This window comes from Octopus sinensis, linkage group LG30, assembly GCF_006345805.1.
Source record: "Octopus sinensis linkage group LG30, ASM634580v1, whole genome shotgun sequence".
NCBI classification, from domain to species: Eukaryota; Metazoa; Mollusca; class Cephalopoda; order Octopoda; family Octopodidae; genus Octopus; species Octopus sinensis.
In genome coordinates this window covers 4844850-4862790 of record NC_043026.1, presented here as the reverse complement: position 1 = coordinate 4862790, position 17941 = coordinate 4844850, and the positions used below count along the sequence as shown (strand labels likewise).

The window sequence follows — 17941 nt, the reverse complement described above, 5'->3', positions numbered from 1 at the left end:
AAAGGTGGTGCTCCAGCATGACCACATTCAAATTACTGAAACAAGTAAAGGAATAAGAGAATACATATACATATGTGCACACATACATATAAGTTAGTTCCTGGTAGATTATTTGCAGAGAAACCCAACCTGAGCTCTGGGCTGTTGGATTCCAGACCAATACCAAAATTCTTCAAGCATAAGAAATGCCGGTTTCACAACAATAACACCATAGTTGTGTTACACAGACATATACACAGATATATATATATATATATACATACATGTGTATATATAAACATGTGAGTGTGTATGTGTATATATATACACACATATATATATATATATACATACGTATATAAAAATAAGCATATCTATATATATGTGTGTATTTATGAGAAGGTTGTATGTTATTTCAGGAAAATTTCTTTATTATTTCTAACAAGACTATGGCTATGCTGGAGCACTGCCTTTAATTGAGCAAATCGACCCAGTATTTTTTCTTTGTAAGCCTAGTACTTATTCTATCAGTCTCTTTTGCTAAACTGCGAAGCTATGGGGGACATATACACACACATACATATATATAGAGAATGGGCTTCTTACAGTTTCCATCTACCAAATCTACTTACAAGGCTTTGGTTGGCCCCAGGCTATAGTAGAAGTCACTTGTGCAAGGTGCCACACAGTGGGACTGAACCCAGAGCCATGTGGTTGGTAAGCAATCTACTTACTACACAGCCGCTCCCACACCTATACACACATAGAAATGTATATACACACAGACATGTATGTATGTGTATATCCATCTATATATACATACATAAAGATGTATACACACACACACACACACACACATGAGGAGGCAATGCCTACTACTCCCAGATATATTATAAGTATCCTCTTAACTGTTGCCATATCTTCATTGCTGTTCGAGCGAAGCAGACTCACAGAATATTTCTGAGACAGAAAGACTTCAAGCCAGTATCAAAACCCAATAACCAACCCCGGTAAATAATATTCTCCTATTTATTTAACACACAATTTACCACCACATTTACACTGCTAAACATTCATTAGACTTATTTCAAACATAAATATACTGTTATATAGATATTGTTTTATTTGCACACACCATTTTATAGACTAAACATTGTTTAAACATTTTGCAGTGTCACATCACAAGTAAAACCTTTCATTTCCAGAATATAAAGTATGGTTGTGTTATAACTATGTCAAAACTATTTGATGGAAATGTTCATCTAAGGATACATCATTTTACGTAGTTTAAAGTGGATTTCTAAGTCTCAAGTGAAATTTAAAATTTGCAAATTAATTTCATGGCAGATAAATTAATTGGCTGTTTTTCATAAACTTAATTTTTTAAAAGCTTAGTCAAGAACGGCCCTGCATATAACCCTTTCTTTTTCTAGGGTCTTCGACAGTGGTGAGTGGGAAAAAGACATTCTCAAAACAAGGGGCCTAATGTGATTGTAGACAAAAGAGAAATCCTCTGCTAAAAGCAGCTCAGGGGCCAGCTTTTGGTGTGAAATTTGGTGATAGATTTAGTCTGCAACATAGGGTGGCCACAATGGGATTTGAACTCAGTTCATAAAGAACCACATTACCTACTGGAAGGCATCGTGTCCAGTATTTAATTCTACCACCTCAAACTAGTATTTAAATTATTGACCCTTGCATAATAAAAGTCAAAGTTGACCATGCCAGAATTTGAACCCAGAACACAAAGTGTCAGTACTAATACAATTCTAACGACTCTACTAATTGAAATATTTTTAACTGATTTTTGATTTTAATATTAAACTTTGTATATAAATGGAATTGTTCTGGTGATTTCATCTCTATTTTATATCTTGAAGCAAACAAGAAGAATTGTTTAAATATTAAACAATTTGGTGACAACATATATTTTCTCTCTCAGCACATCTTTATCCTACATCAACATTTTAATGTGCAATGCATTAAATATGTTTTCTCACCATCTTCGATATTATTTATCAGATGGATGGCTTCTGGGAAATATTTCACATTGTCTGCATTTAATATAAACTCTATTACAAACAAAGAACAAAGTCCCTAAAATGCCCCTAAAAACATATTCAATCATGACAACTTATGGGAGGGTCATGGTTAGAGAGTTTTTGACTATAGCATCGCTAGACAAGAATTAACTTTCAGTGAAAAATCAAAAATGGAAATCATAGTTTTAATATATTTTAAACAAATGTATTTCTTTTATTTTAAATATATTTACTGTTTATAAAAATAATTTTAATGTTTCAATATTTCAACTTTATAAATTGTATTTCGGAATTATAAAAGTTTTATAACATTTTAAAAGATTGTATTTTTAATATATTTTTATAAATTACATTTAAATATTGTATTTTTAATAATAATAATCTATGTTATAAATTTGTATATTTCTTCAAGTTTACCAAGAGAATTGTCTAAAAATTAAACAATTCCAAGGTAACATCAGATATACCAACGAACATGCACCTGTGTATAATGTAATTAATCATTTGTTATTACCTGGCCAAGGTACGACCTGGTTATGTTTCTCTAATGATGCTCTCTCAAGCAATAATATATTCATAGAAATCAAACAGTTAAACAAGTGAACTTATTCATGTAAAAAGGGGTCAGTTGGCAAAGGCTTTCACACATTTTACTAAAAGACTGTTTCCAGTATCTGCTCTGGTGCCCTGAGTTCAATACCTAGTGAGGTCAGCTTTACTTTATATTATGATTGATAAAGAACCAGTCAAGTACTGGAGTAGATTTGTCATCATTGTTGTTCTTCCTCCTCTTCAACCACTTCTTTCTTTCTATGTGCAAGACATTGCCAGGGGTTACACAAGTAGAGAGAAAGGCTCTCCAGATTTCAAATCTCTTCAAGTCATTCTATATCTTATGTCATCTGGTTGACCTCTTTTGATTTTAAATACAGCCAGAGAGGTCAGATCTTCTGATGCTGTTTTTCAACTTATTTTCATCAATGTAGACCCAGAGTTTGTTTACATGCCTCCTCTTCATCCATTTCCTCCCTCTTTCATCGTTCTTCTCTTGTTATATTATCAAGTCTGCAACAACTGTTGTAGTTGACCCTTCCACTTTTTCAGCCGTTTAAGGCTCTGGTCTCAAAGACACCCATCCGGTCACTGCCACTGTGCTTGGTGTTGTGTTGTTGTCAACACCAGCTCATTGGCCATTCCCAGCATCAGCTCTGCCACTATAAATCCGTATGGAGTCAGGATCTTTTGGTTTGTGAATCTGTGGTGTATATATATACACATACACAGGAGTGGCTGTGTGGTAAGAAGCTTACTTCCCAACCACATAGTTCCGGGTTCAGTTCCACTGCGTGATACTTTGAGCAAGAGTTTACTATTATAGCCTCAGGCCAACCAAAGACTTGTGAGAGGATTTGGTAGAGGGAAATGAAAGAAGCCCGATATCATCATCATCATCATCGTTGTTTAACGTCCGCTTTCCATGCTGTCATGGGTTGGACAATTTGAGTGAGGACTGGCGAACCAGATGGTTGCACCAGGCTCCAATCTCATCTGGCAGAGTTTCTATAGCTGGATACCCTTCCTAATGCCAACCATTCCGAGAGTGTACTGGCTGCTTTTACGTTACACTGGCACAAGGGCCATCCAGGCGATACTGGCCACATCCACTCTCAAATGGTGCCTTTTACGTGCCACCTGTACAGGAGCCAGTCCAGCGGCACTGGCTACGACCTCGCTCGAATCATTTTTTGTGTCACCAGCACAAGTGCCAATGAGGCAATGCTGGTAACGATCACACTCAAATGGTGCTTTTCATGTGCCACCAGCATGGGAGCCAGACGGCTGCTCTGGAAATGATCACACTTGGATGGTGCTGCTAGCGCTCCATTGGCACGGGTGCCAGTTATCGAATTTGGTTCAATTTCGATTATATATATATATATATATATTGTGTGTGTGTGTGTGAATATGTTTGTGTTTATGTTTGTCCCCCAGCTTCGCTTGACAACCGATTTTGATGTGTTTGCGTCCCTGTATCTTAGCGATTTGGCAAAAGAGACTGATAGAATAAGTATTGGGCAAAACAAAGAATAAGAACTGGGGTCCATTTATATTTGACTACAGGCGGTGCTCCAGCATGGCTGCAGTCAATTGACTAAAACAAATAAAGGAATACCATATATACATATATATATATATATACACATACATAACATATATTTATATTAAGAGAGAGACAATGTAAAGGGGGAATGGTAATGTGGGAGGTGACAAGAATTAGAAGCAGTGGGGCAAGGGCACAAGTGTGGCTGTGTGGTAAGAAGCATGCTTGCCAACCACATGGCTCTGGGTTCAGTCCTATTGCATGGCACATTGGGCAAATCAAAACCTTGTGAGTGGATCTGTTAGACGGAAACTGAAAGAAGCCTGTCATATATATTTATCTGTCTCTGTCCCACCAACAGAGCTTGACAACCAATATTGGTTTGATTACATCCCCGTAACTTAGCAATTTGGCTAAAGAGACCAATAGAATAAGTATTGGTCTTAGAAAGAATAAGTCCTCAGGTTGATTTGTTTGACTAAAGGCAGTGCTCCAGCATGGCCACACTCAAATGACTGAAGCAAATACAAGAATAAAAGAATATATATATATATATATATATATATATATACACGTCGCCTTACTGGCACTTGTACCCGGGCTAGTAGGGTGCTAAGAGCATCATCCAAGCGTGATCGTTGCCAGAGTGGTTAACTGGCTTCCGTGTCAGTGGAACGTAAAAGACACCATTCGAGTGAGGTCGTTGCCAGTACCACCTGACTGGCACGTAAAATGCACCCACTACACTCTCGGAGTGGTTGGCATTAGGAAGGGCATCCAGCTGTAGAGAAACTTGCCAGATCAACATTGGAGCCTGGTGTGCCATCTGGTTTGCTAGCCATCAGTCAAAATCGTCCAACCCATGCTAGCATGGAAGGCAGACGTTAAACGATGATGATGATGATACATAATATATATATAATATATATATATATTATATATATATATTATATATATATGTATATATATACACACATAATATATGTTTATGTAAAAGAAGGGAAATGAAATGTTGAAGTTGATATTTAAAAGGAGACAGTGAATGAGAGAGAGAGAGAGATGAAAGTAAAAGGGGACATATGAAGGATATAAAATAGGAAAAGTATGGTTGTTGTTGTTATTGTTTATTATGATGATGATGATGATGATGATGATGTAGGTGGTGAGCTGGCAGAACAGTTAGCATGCTGGGCAAAATGCTTGGCAGCATTTTGGTTGTCTTTACGTTCTGAGTTCAAATGTTGCCGATGTCAACTTCCATTCTTTCAGGGTCGATAAAATAAGTACCTTTCGAGTTCTGGGGTCGCTGTAATCAACTTACCTGCTCCCCTGAAACTGCTGGCTTGTGCTAAAATTTGAAGCCATTTATTATTATTAATATTATGATGACTCGTTTGCCGCTACAGTCTGAGTTCAAATTCCACCAAGGTCGATTTTGCCTTTCTTCCTTTTGGGGTCAATTCAATAAGTACCAGTTACACACTGGAGTTGTGCAACTGGTACTTATTCCAGTACTTATTGATGTAATCGACTAGACCTCACACCCAAAATTTCAGGCCTTGTGCCTATAGTAGAAAGGATTATTATTATCTTCAAAATATCACCAAAAAAAAGATGGGGGCATGGCTGTATGGTTAAGAAATTCACTTTACAACCTTGTGGTCTCAGGTTCAGTCCCACTTTGCAGCACCTTAAAGAATTAACTTCTTCTAATGTTCCAGGTTGGCACAAGTCTTGTGAGTGGGTTTCGTACAAGGAACTGATAAAGCCTATGGTATATACATGTGTGTGTATATTCATGTATGCATATCTACATTTGTACTTGTATGTGTATGCATGTAATGTGGTGTGTGTGTGTGTGTGTTGTGTGTGTGTGTGTGTGTGCATATGTCTGCTCATGTCTCCTTGTCTTGACATCTGCTGCGAATTATAAACAAATGTCACGTCACACAAACAGAGTCGTTTGTTTGCAGTGTTCCACCAGAAAACATATCCAACCATTGTGCTGTTCATGTTGGAAGAACTTGGGGAAATATTCTCTTGCTTGAAACCAGGTGAGGATTGGTGACCCTCATCGAGTGTAGTCATAGACTTGACTGAGTGGCACTCACAAGAACCTGGCAAGAAAAAAACAAAATTATTAGAAGGAAAATACAGAAAAGAAAATACATCATCTGATGTATTATAAAGGTTCTGACATCCATTTTCCCTAACTGGCATGGGTAGGACAGTTGACGAGGAAGCAGTGAACCAGAGGACATTGCTGAGCTCCAATGAAAGATTTGGCAAGATTTCTACAGCTGGATGATCTTAATACCAGATGCACACATACACGTGTGTGTATGTGTTTATGCGTGCATAAGAGTATATGAATGTATAAACATGGGTTTACTTATGTTTGATTGCACATCTGACTTTGTATGCTAGCATGGGTTAGGTGAATATATTATTGTAGCCTTGGGTTACAGACAGACAGCCTTCCTATTGCTCACCCAAAACCATTTTGCAAGAACAAAAGTTCTTATTTCCATGTCTTCCAAGGTGGGGGTGATTGGTTGACAGATGTGTCTGCTTGGAGCAACTTAAAAGACATTGCAAACATAAACAAATGCACAGACACCTATGCGCACACACACTCAGCTCGAGTTCACTGCTTCCTGCAGCAGAAACAGCTGGAAGCTAATGAAGGTGTCTACGTAACTCTTGTTCTTTTGTCATACATTGATTCATATCTATAAACATACATAGACACAAATATTTATACATAGGTATGTGAAGGTATATTCATATAATTACATATGTGTGTCTATGTAAATGTTAGTGTGAATGTGTGTATATATATATGTATATATATATTTATATTAATATTATTTCACCAAAGTAACAAAGTGACCCAAGATCCAAAAGTTTCTTTTATTGGCATTTATAAAACTGGTTTTTGGGAGGTATATTCCCAGACCTCCAAAGAACCAGATTGATGAGTGTCAGCACATGAAACTCTCAGATCTTGAGTCACTCTGTTCGTTCTGCTCAATAATAATAAAAAATACAATACACATATACTTACATGTCAAGTTCTATTTTTCCCATTTGCACCTGTATATGTATAGTCTACACCTTCAGCCCTTTCACTACCTCTCATATTTACCACACCCCTATCACTCACCCCTCTAATACACATAACTTATCATTCACTTCCAACATCACACACCCTTCATATCCCCCATGTCACTGTCACCTGTGTCCCTACTGCCACGCCCCTAGCACCCCTACCTCTATCTTTCATCTCTCAATCACTCTCTCTTCTTCTTTTTACTCTACTATCTTACTGCTGTGACAAAGAATGGCAGTAAATCTCTTCTCTTCACCATTCTTCCAATGAAACTAGGGATGTTACTGGACCTACCTGGGTCTCTCCCTAAAACCCAAACCACTCCTTTTCATATATTCATTACCCTAGATCTCTCACACATCCCAAGGTATATGTCACACCCAGAGATTGAGGGGAACCTTTAGTTTTGTCAAGGACATGGTGATCGTCTCTAGTGACGGTGCCATAAGATGCACCCAGTGCACATTGTGCAGTGGTTGGTGTCAGGAAGAGCATCCAGCTGTGGAAAGATAACCAGAAAATGTAACTTCAGGCAAGATATTCTTTGAACCATCCAACCCATTCCAGAATGGAAAATGGGGGTAAAATGATGATCATCATACATACAGACGTATGGATGTATAAATATACATATGTTCATCCTTGTGTATATATTATACACCTTCATTCATATATATGTATGCATGTGTATATAAATACATCTACAATTAGATTAAAGTCTAATTATTATGAAGGGTTTTGTAGGTTTTTCTTCCTCAAAATAAACCAAGTAGATTGGCACAAGTGAAACATAAACATTCATTCCAATTTAATTTTACAATAGAAATATTTGCAATTATCTGCTTTTCTCTTTATAAACTTTGTTGTCAACAACAACAGCAATAACAACAACATAGCCTTATCCAGCTTTTCCCCAAAATGACCTTGCTCTAATTGCTGAGTCACTATCAGAACTGGATTAGAATCGAAGGGCCTTAGAATCAACCTAGCCAAAACCAAAGTCCTAATAAGTAGGAAGGTGGACCAATCACAAACGACTTCAAGTAGATGGCCCTGCTCGATCTGTAAAAAAGGTGTAGGTAGAAACTCTATAAGGTGCACCAAGTGTAAGCTATGGACACATAAGAGGTGCAGCAATGTCAAAGGAAGGCTAACTAGGAAAATAGTTTTTGTCTGTGGCAGATTCTCAGGAGCAATAAACACTGGAAATGTGCAGAGACCAACTTCTGCCACGTTCCAGGGAGACAAACTAGAAGTAGTTGATAGCTTCCGCTACCTAGGAGACCAAGTCAGTAGCGGGGGTGGGTGTGCTGAAAGTGTAACTGCTAGAGTAAGAATAGCCTGGGCAAAGTTTAGAGAGCTCTTACCCCTGCTGGTGACAAAAGGCCTCTCGCTCAGAGTAAAAGGCAGACTGTATGATGCATGTGTACGTACAGCCATGCTACATGGTAGTGAAACATGGGCCGTGACTGCTGAGGACATGCGTAAGCTTGCAAGAAATGAAGCCAGTATGCTCCGATGGATGTGTAATGTCAGTGTTCATAATCGTCAGAGTGTAAGTACCTTGAGAGAAAAGTTGAACCTAAGAAGCGTCAGTTGTGGTGTGCAAGAGAGACGGCTGCGCTGGTATGGTCATGTGACGAGAATGGCTGAAGATAGTTGTGTGCAAAAGTGCTACACCCTAGCAGTTGAGGGAACCTGTGGGAGAGGTAGACCCAGGAAAACCTGGGACGAGGTGGTGAAGCATGACCTTCGAACTTTAGGTCTCACCAAGGAAATGACTAGAGACCGAGACCTATGGAAGTATGCTGTGCGTGAGAAGACCTGGCAAGACTAGTCAGGCCATAACCCGTGGCCCCTACCTGGGATGTAGTCAGTCCACCTGTGCATACCTTCCTTCTTGTGACACTTGTGAAGACCTGTTGAGGCAAGTGAAAATCAAAATCAAAATCAAAATCAAATCAAAACAAATCAAAATAGAATTTGTATCTAAAGCGATAGTAGAAGACACTCTGTGTTCAATGGAATTGAACCCAGAGCCATGTGGGTGGGAAGCAAGCTTCTTAACACACAGCCAAGCTGTGCCTATTATTTATTGTATATTTGTGTGTGTGTATGTGTGTGTGTGTGTGTGCGTATACATACATACACAAATGGCATACATATACCCTGGCAGACACACACACACACACATTAAATATTATATATATATATAGTGTGTGTGTATATTATGTATAATCATATATATTATGCATCTATCTACGCACAGATAGATAAATGTATGTACGTTTATATATGTGTCCGTATGTGTGTTTCTAAGTATGTTTCTTTTTGTACCTCTAGCGGGAACCTAGCACACTCACAAACACACACACACACACACATATATGGGCATACACACACACACACATATATATATATATATATATATACATACATACACCTAAACACACACACATTCCTGGCATTCACTGTTAGAATAATTGGTGTCAAGGACTTGCCATTTGTCTACATGATCAAATACGTAACAGATTGTGTGCTAGTTTCACACTACACACACACACACACACTAAACAGACACTACACGTACACACACACACACTACGCACGCACACACACTAAACACACACTCGAACCGTTAACGCCCACTCTTTCCTGCCTCGTGACTTGTGATTTTTCTTTTTACATTTTTGCTACACTTTGAACGAACTGAACTCAGAGGCCAAGACTTCAGGCTGAGATTCAAACGCAATTATTGACTTTGGTAAGTCATCTTGTGATAATTATTTTAATTAACAATTTAGTAACGCATTTACTTTGTTAAATATTCATTAGACCTATTTCAAACATAAATATACTCTTCTATAGAAAATTATTTTATTTTCAAGCAGTATATTATACACGAGAAGCTATTAAACCTTGCCAGGATTTGAACCCAGAATAAATACCTTAGGATAACTGCAGTATTACTTTTATAGTCTGGTAAATATTTTAACTGTATCTAATTGTCGAACTGCTAGGTTAGGAAATATACCAGATATTTTAATTGAATTGAGAGTACTAACACATTTACAGTATGTTTGAATGACGGGAACTATATATCTATCAATCTAACTATCTATCTATCTATCTATCTATCTATCTATCTATCTATCTATCTATCTATCTATCTATCTATCTGTCTGTCTATATATATATATATATATGGTTATGGTATATTCTGTTAGCAACTCGTTATCCAGTAGTAATATTGAACGTACTTCCAGGTTTGCGTTTGGGCATCTGTCGTGCGTGAATATATAATTGAAAAAAAATTGGGATCAACAAGAAGAAACATGGTTGGACATTTCTTTTCATTCACTACAATTGTTTCTGCGCAATGTAGTTCTCCAGGTATGCAGGTACTTGATTATACGACCGTTTCCCTGCATCATGCAACCACGTTGTTCTGGGTTCAGTCCCACTGTGTGGCACCTTGGGCAAGTGTCTCCTACTATAGCCTCGGGCCAACCAAAGCCTTGTGAATGGATTTGGTAGACGGAAACTGAAAGAAGCCCGTCGTACATAGAAAAGAATAAAAGAATGCTTATATTCATGCACACACAGTCACATTCACGTTTGTATTTATTTCCTCCTATCATTATGCAGACTCTCAAATATGTATTTGATACACTCTGTATATTTTCACAGGAGACAAAAGATTTGTCATCGTTGTTCTTCCACTTCCTCCTCAACTACTTCTTTCTTTCTCCGTGGAAGACATTGACAGGGGTTACGCATGTAGAGAGAAGGGATCTTCCAGATTTAAAACACCCTAAACACACTGTATGTCCCATGGATACTCTTTCAACTCCATTAGTTGTTCAGGGCCCCAAGAAAGGGTATTAAATATATACACACGCACGATCGTTTTTAAGGGTCACTTTTTCTCTGCCTCCCCCGGTCAACTGAGACTTCATTGAGGCAGTTTTTTCTATGGATAGATGCTCTATTTCCAAGCAAGCTAATATCTTCTCTGGCCTGACAAACTGCAGACAGCCAAACTGTATGCTTTGTTACCAAGCACCAGACACAACGCAACACAACTACATACTTACTCATATACAGCCAACACACACACACACACACGTATTATTCATACGCATATACATTCAAATAGTTGTGTGTATAAACAGGTACTCTCTCTCTCTCTTTCTCTCTCACACCCACCCACACACATCCAACATAGTGGCGTGAGAAGAGGGTTGTGTAACGGGATGGGGAGGACCAATGTGGAGAAGTATGGTGGTGGTGGAGTAGCAAGGAGGTGTGACGTGGAGCAAGGATTTGGTACGGGACGGTAAGGTTGTTTTCACCTTAAAATGTTTCTCATGGTTTTAATTTCTCATGTCCATCAGTTTTGGACATCATTATCTTTCATTATATTATCGATCCCAACAGGAATTCATTGCATATTTATTGAGCTCTGTCTTAACACATCTCATGTGGAAAATAGCTGCTTCCATATGTTTTATAACTTATTTGTATTATCAAATATGCACACACTCGTCACATACAGGCTGCGATGGGTAAATTGTCGCTCTTTTATATTTCTAATTTCGTACACACACATTGGTGGTTGTTTTTGATTTTGTCGACTACACAGTATAGTAGGGTCAGATTGTATGCACATCAAGAAGTAATACTTTAAGGATGAAACCAGTAGTAGTACACCAGCAGGGTATACAATATACTTCCTTAATTACCTCCTACTGAAGTTAAAATGTCATTAGGAATGAACTACACGTGTTTCAATATTGGAAGGTTATCATTCAACCATGGTAGTGGTTGAATATATTCTTAAGTCCACCATTTCGTCAATCCAGCAGCTTCACTTCACCACTAATTCAGTTCTCAACTAAATTGCCAACTGTTAACAGTCTTAAAGAGGACACCTCCTCGGCTACACTTTGGCATAAATAGTTTTAGATTTGGTTCAGTGGAAAAAAAGTTACATCAAAATATCTGCGACCTATAGAGGGGTGGGGGGCAGTAAGGCACCTATTCACCTTCAATTAACGTAAACTTTTTAATTTTAAAATAAAAGTATACTTTTCTTCGGCTTAAATGAGAGAAAAATGTATGAGGAATTCAGAGTCGTTAGTTGCACTGAACAAAAATTTGTAGAAGAAAAGTCATGGGGTGAAATGCCAGGAAATTTCGTGTCAGTAAGAGAGAAGGAAGTAATGCTTCAGCTATAAGAATATTAAAGAATATATTGCTAAAATGAATGTTTCTGTTCCAAGAGAGTGAGCTGGCAGAAACATTAGCACAGGGCGAAATGCTTACAGGTATTTCGCCTTTGTTTACATTTTGAGTTCAAATTCCACTGAGGTCAAATTTGCTTTTTATCCATTTCGGATCTATTCAATTTGACGTCCAGATTATTTAATTAATTTTTTTTTAACTAAACACTTTCAAACTTCAAATACTGGTAGAATGTGTCACATACAACAGGGTTTACTCTTAACGTTTTTGACAAAATTTTTTATTTTAGAAGTTATTTCGTCACAAGTTACTGAGTGACAATGGACAAATTTGTGTTTGATAAGCGCCAATACATGAAACTCTCAGCTTTTGACTTACTCTCTAACTTCTGCCGATGATATATATATATAAATATTATACATAGATTGTAAAAAAAAATCTCATCCCGCAATCAAACCAATGAAAGAGCCTCTATCTGGTCGCTCAACATGCTAAAAATAGCAGTCAATGTATCCCCCTACCCAGTATTTTATACGGTAAAATCTTAAATTATTAATTGACACATCATTAATTATGTTATAACAGCAATGCCTGGAAAAATCATGGATTACATGGAAAAATGTGAGCATGAAAAGTAATATTCTTAAGATTATAAACCTGGAAAAGTACAGGACAAGTTATTACACCTGTAAAAGTTTAGGACAAGCTATTCCACCTGTAAAAGTTTAGGACAAGCTATTACTTCAAGTAAAGTAAAGATTAAGAAACTTTTTACTTAAAATATTGCAGCTAAAATAAAAATTTGAATATTAAAACTTATTATAGTTTACAAATAACACTATACTTATTTAAGTAGAATTTAGCTAATTTACTACCTTAAATACAGAAAAAAGTGACTAATTAGACAAACTTACAAATTAGCTGAACAGTTTTGTACAATAAATTTAAAAGATGAGAACTGTAAAGAGTGGTAAATTAGAAGAACTGGAATTCTTTGCTGCAATATTTTAAGTAAAAACTTTCTTATTCTTTACTTGAAGTAATAACTTGTCCTATACTTTTACAGGTGTAATAACTTGTCTTGTACTTTTCCATGTTTATAATCTTAAGAATATTACTTTTCATGCTCACATTTTTCCATGCAATGATATATGTGTGTGTGTGTGTGTGTGTGTGTGTGTGTGTGTGTGTGTGTGAGTGGTGTGTGTGTGTGTGTGTGTGTTTGGTGTGTGTGTGTGGTGTAATCATAAGATTTACAATTCTACCATCTTCAGGTTCTTTTTCAAAATATTGTTAACCTAATTTTACATCACCTTAAAACTAAGCATTAAATTAAACATTAAAAATATAAAATTAAAAAATTAAACTTTACAAAATTAAGAATTAAAAATGATAGATTCTAAATTATAAATATAAATTAGCATACATTTATCAAACTTAGAAAGTCAAGTATAGAATGTCAAATATAAAATATAAAATTATACATCAGAATAAAGATATCTGTGATTAAATGTGAAAAATAAAGATACCTATCCTCTTTTGATGGAGTCAGAAGTCATTCAAAATGTGTCTGTCTATATATGTGTATGTATGTGTGTGTATATATATATATATACTTATTAATAATTAGCAGAAGTATCTTTCTATCTTTCATCTCTCAATCACTCTCTCTTCTTCTTTTTACTCTATCTTATTGCTGTGACAAAGATTGGCAGTAAATCTCTTCTCTTCACCATTCTTCCAATGAAACTAGGGATGTTACTGGACCCACCTGAGTCTCTCCCCAACACTCAGCCACTCCTTTTCATATATTTATTACCCTAGATCTCTCACCCATCCCAAGGTATATGTCACACTCAGAGATTGAGGGGAACCTTTAGTTTTGTCAAGGACATGGCGATTGTCTCTAGTGACGGTGCCATAAGATGCACCCAGTGCACATTGTGCAGTGGTTGGTGTCAGGAAGAGCATCCAGCTGTGGAAAGAAAACCAGAAAATGTAACTTCAGGCAAGATATTCTCTGAACCATCCAACCCATTCCAGCATGGAAAGTGGGGGTAAAATGATGATCATCATACATACATACAGACGTATGGATGTATAAATATACATATGTGCATCCTTGTGTATATATTATACACATTCATTCATATATATGTATGCATGTGTATATAAATACATCTACGATTAGATTAAAGTCTAATTATTATGAGAGTTTTTGTAGGATTTTCTTCCCCAAAATAAACCAAGTAGAATGGCACAAATGAAACATAAACATTCATTCCAATTTAATTTTACAATAGAAATATTGGCAATTATCTGCTTTTCTCTTTATAAACTTTGTTGTCAACAACAACAGCAATAACAACAACATATCCTTACCCAGCTTTTCCCAAAAAATATGTTGTTGTTTAGTCCATGTATATTCAAAGAGCTGACATCCTGAAGAAGGTCTCGTTTATTTTTCATTCCTCCTGGGGTCAATAGAGTAACAGTCATTATTTCATAGACCAAGGAGGCGGTGGAGGATCATTCTGATGATGATGGGTCACCACAATGTCATTAAACACCCCCACCAATATTTCCTAATCCACCTCATTAAACCCCCAATACTTCATAATAAACTACACCAAGTTATAACTCCTCACCTCACACAAAACAAAACACACTTCACCTGCCAAACCCCTTTTTCATACAAAGACATCTTTCTCATTGCTACCCAAACATTGTCCCTTATATTAAAGATAATTAAGATGAACCTAACTTTCATTAATTGGGTTTATTCATTAACCAATCTTTATTATCTCAATCAGCAACAAATAATAACGATCCTCTCAACATGCTGTCTATCAGTGTGATTATATGAAAGCCCATCTTTGGATAAGCTTTCCGAGTTAATCAATGTTGTGTATGATAATTGTGTGGATTATATTGAAATGTCGAGAGATTTACAGCATTTGTCAGGTTAAGAACAGTTTCATCTCCAGCTTTATTGGTATCTGTGAATCCAGGTAAATATGATGGAAACCAAGCCAACCATGACTGTCACATCATTTCCAGTGCATATAATTATTATAATACTTATATTCCTGATTTTGTAGGGACGTGGTATTTCATTATGCAACCATCAATTCCTGTAAAATATATTAAATCGTTTTAGAAGTCAACACCACATTCTACTTTGTTAGCAGTGTTTTTCACATTATTCTATTGATATTCCATAGAAATTATAGTTGGCTCTGATTTTTGCTAAAACCTTTCCTATCGAGATGTCAGATGTAAACAAACAATGAGATAAACAATGAGAACAAACAACAGATGTTTTTCTCTTTGATCTCATTGTTTGTTTCCGTCTGACATTTCGATATGAATGTTGTAGCAGGAAATCAGTCCTGGCTATAATTTCTACCGATAATATCTGTAGAATAACCTCAGCAAATATTTATATTCCTTCTTACTACAAAACTTTTCACCATCACTTATATTCAGTCAATAAAGATAATGGTGTATTTATATCTTCAAGTTTTATTTCTAATGATTATTCCATTGAAAACAGTTTAAATGTTTAACTTCACTGTCAAATAAACAATTTGTTTAATATATTTAATGAAATGTGTGTTTCCTTGAAATTCTTTGAATGAATCAAGTAAATATTATTTTATCAAAGCTTTTCACAAAACTAATAAAGTTTTCATTTTATTCAGCTTTCATGTAAAAATTAGTGAATTTTGAAGAGATAAATTGTATTCCAAAGGAAGAAAAACAAAATCCACAGAAAAGAAATATTAACAGAAAAAGATAATAATTCTATATTCATAAAATGGAGAAGATTAATGAAGAAAACAAAATGTTGGCTCTCATTCCTGCCACAACAGCAATTTATAAGGAAACTACACCAATTCTTCCCCAAATATTACATACACAAAACACAAAGAAAAGAGAACAGGAAAGAAAAGACACAAAGAAATCTAAAGAACAGGAAAAGTCCATGTTACCAAGTTTCCTTCATATTGTGACATGTTACCGAGCACTAATCAAAACAGACCACATCAATACGTTTATAGATTATGTAAAGGATAAATGTAATCACATGGACTCTCTGGGTTTAAATGGATCTCGAATTTTACGTAATATCAAACGTAAAATGCCAAGATTTCTGGAAATTGCAGAACAAAATAATGATTTTGTTCACCAAAACCTTGATTGGTTTCAACAAAGACTCTTTGACATTTATGTCACCTGTAACCCATACAACCACAAGACCATTGAACCACCAAAAGTAATCACAAAATTTCGTCCTCTTCGGCCAGTTGTGACCAGAGAAGTAGAGATTGAGGAATCTGGTGAAGACTTAAGCAACCCAATATCCAATATTGTTGTCATACAAGGGGGTATTGTAACATATTCCCACTACTGTATGACAATATGTTGTATAACAAGAGTCGGCAACAGAAATGAAGTTCATTGCTCATCTTCTGTCACTGATTTTACCAGAATCAGTCAAGACACAGTCCTGGCCACCCTCCCATTTCGAAAAATGATTCTTATTATCAACCCTTTAAGTTTTGAAATCAAAAGAATTCAGCTAGGATTAATCTTGGTTTCTTATTTGGAACATTCCACGCTTATAGGTGTAGAAATGTTTGGTCAGACCATATACGTCATTGACTGGGAAGAGAATAGAATAAAATACGAATTCATAACGAAAGAAACCCCTTCAGATATTGCTGTAGGAGCACAAAATAAACTCTTAGTATCCTTTTCCAATATTAACAGGGTTACCTGTTACAATGTGGATGGCCAGCAGTTATTTGAGGTGGATACAAATTCCCTGGACATTCCAAGCCACATCTCTGTGTACCAAAACCATTTTTATGTCCTTCAGGGACATATTATTTATCAGATATCGGGTACAGGTGCTGTGACAACAAGAGAAATTGGCATGAAATGCCGCCATATTTCTGTTGGCAAAGAAAACATTTTTGTAACCGATTATTTTGATGTCCTTTATATCATTGGAACAAATGAAGACTTTTGGCCCAGGCAGTCATATAACCCCCAGCTATGGACCCCAACATTGAACAACTATATTTATATTGAGGATTGCTACAACATTACTAATATTCTACCTATGTCTACATCTTCTATATTAATATTCTACAGGAATAATAAAGCTATATTATTCACTGAGACTGGAGAAATAATTAACCAAAATAATTCAACTTTCCCTGAGATTCCTTCTTGCTTTTGTAGAATGAATTCTAAAGGATTTTTGGTGTTTTACCATGAAAACAAAGAATTTCAGTGTATCACATGCCCTGGGCTAATGAAAGGCCCTTTAATGAAAGTCCATACTGATTACATTAAACTATGTCATTTTGTATCAAATAAGTGTTTAGCTCTAGCCACAAGTGGAAACAAAAGCGAGGTCCATATCCTATTGATCAACGAAGATAAAGT

At 36.2% G+C, this 17941-nt stretch overlaps 1 long non-coding RNA gene across 1 annotated transcript; it reads left to right on the top strand.

Annotated features, from left to right (window-relative positions):
• The first annotated feature begins 827 nt into the window (after positions 1 to 827).
• On the top strand, positions 828 to 1719 carry LOC115226302. The gene is made up of 2 exons (XR_003883023.2): positions 828 to 989; positions 1413 to 1719. It is a non-coding gene; the product is annotated as an uncharacterized LOC115226302 (long non-coding RNA).
• Positions 1720 to 17941: the final 16222 nt, after the last annotated feature.